The sequence below is a fragment of the Dasypus novemcinctus genome, chromosome 2, assembly GCF_030445035.2.
Source record: "Dasypus novemcinctus isolate mDasNov1 chromosome 2, mDasNov1.1.hap2, whole genome shotgun sequence".
Lineage (NCBI taxonomy): Eukaryota > Metazoa > Chordata > Mammalia > Cingulata > Dasypodidae > Dasypus > Dasypus novemcinctus.
In genome coordinates, this window is record NC_080674.1 from 65,657,836 (window position 1) to 65,659,757 (window position 1,922).

Sequence of the window (1,922 nt, forward strand, 5' to 3'; positions counted from 1 at the left end):
AGCAGCAAGAGAAAAGAGATCCATCACATACAAGGGAGGTTTGATAAGATTAAGTGCTGATTTCTCATCTGAAACCTTGAGGGCAAGAAGGCAGTGATATGACATAGTTAAGGTGCTAAAAGAAAAAACTTAAATTCTCTATCCAGCAAAGCTGGCATTCAAAAATGAGGGAAAATTCAAAATAGTCACAGATAAACAGAAATTAAGAGAGTTTGTCAAATAAGAAACCTGCCCTTCAAGAAACACTAAAAGGAGTTCTGCAGGTTGACAAGAAAAAGGAGGAGAGAGAGAATTGGAGGAGTGTATAAGATTAAAAAGATAAAAAGAGAAATAAAAAGATCACATGGTATACATAAACCTAAAGGAAATAAGGCTAATGTAAGTAATTTCTTGACAGTAATAACATTAAATGTGAATGGATTAAGCTCTCCAATCAAGAGACACAGATTGGCAGAATGGATAAGGATATAAGACCCATCTATATGCTGTCTACAAGAAACACCTTACACCCAGGGATACAAGGAGGCTGAAAGTGAATGGCTGGAAAACAATTTTACACATAAACAATAATCAGAAAAGGACAGGAGTAGCTACACTAATATCAGACAAAACAGACTTTAAATGCAAAACTATTTTAAGAGACAAGGCCACTATAAATTAATAAAGGGATAATCTATCAAGAAGAACAATCATAGACATTTATGCATCTAGTCAGGGAACCTCAAAATACCTGAGGCAAACATTGGAAAAATCTAACTGGAGAAACAGATACCTTTATAATTATAGTGGGAGACTTTGTACAGCATTACTGCCATTATAACATCTCAGTAGAGGATCAATAAAGAAGCAAAGACTTTGAATGGTATATTAGAACTGGAACTAATAGACATATACAGAACATTGCACCCAAATACATTCTTCTCAGTGCACATGGATCATTCTCCAGGATAGACCACATGCTAGGCTACAGAATAACTCTCAGTAAATTCCAGAAAGACTGAAATTATACAAAGTAATTTTTCTGACCACAATGGAATGAAGCTGGAAATCAGTAAGGAGCAAAAAAGCAGATTAGGCATAAAGATATGGAAGTTAAACAACACACACTTAGACAATCAGTGGGTCAAGGAAGAAATTGCAAAAGATATCAGTAATTACCTCAAAATAAATGAAAATGACAACACAACATATCAAAACCTATAGGATGCAGCAAAAGCAGTGCTGAGAGGGAAATTTATAACCATAAAAGCCTACATTAAAAAAGAAAAAAGCTCAAATCAAAGACCTAACTGCACACCTGGAGGAATTAGAAAAAAGCAAGAGTGCTCGCTTCAGCAGCACATATACTAAAATTGGAATGATACAGAGAAGATTAAAATGGCCCCTGCATAAGAATGACATGCACATTCATGAAGTGTTTCATATTTTTTTTCTTCTTTTTTTTCTTCTTAGGAAAAACACATGAGAGTTTTAAATGCTAAAGGAACATCTTGCATGCAACCTACTCAAAAGTTTAGAAGACATAATGATGATAGAGATAGGCAGATATATGATAGATGAGAGAGGTGATAGACGAGATAGATCATAGAGAGATGGATATAGATAAATACAGATAATAGGTAGATGTTAACAAATGTGGCAAAATGGTAAAAGTTGGTAAATCTGCATATCTGGGTAGAGGGTACACAAGTTCTATGTATTGATTTTGTATTATGTTTCCAACATTCCTGTAAGTTTGAAATTATTTCAAAATAAAGTTTAAAGCAAAACTTAAAAAAAGAGAGAAAAAGAACAACAAACTAACCCCAAAGCAAGCAGAAAGAGGAAATAACAAAGATTAGAGCAGAGCTAAATGCAATTGAAAACAAGAAAGCACTAGAAAAAAATAAAACCAAAAGCTGGTTCTTTGAGAAGATTAACAA

General features: G+C 33.8%; 1 non-coding gene across 1 annotated transcript; it reads left to right on the forward strand.

Annotated features, from left to right (window-relative positions):
- The first annotated feature begins 1,322 nt into the window (after positions 1 to 1,322).
- Positions 1,323 to 1,429, forward strand: LOC111767044 (U6 spliceosomal RNA). Its single transcript, XR_002798938.1, has one exon. It is a non-coding gene; the product is annotated as a U6 spliceosomal RNA (small nuclear RNA).
- The last annotated feature ends 493 nt before the right edge of the window (positions 1,430 to 1,922 follow it).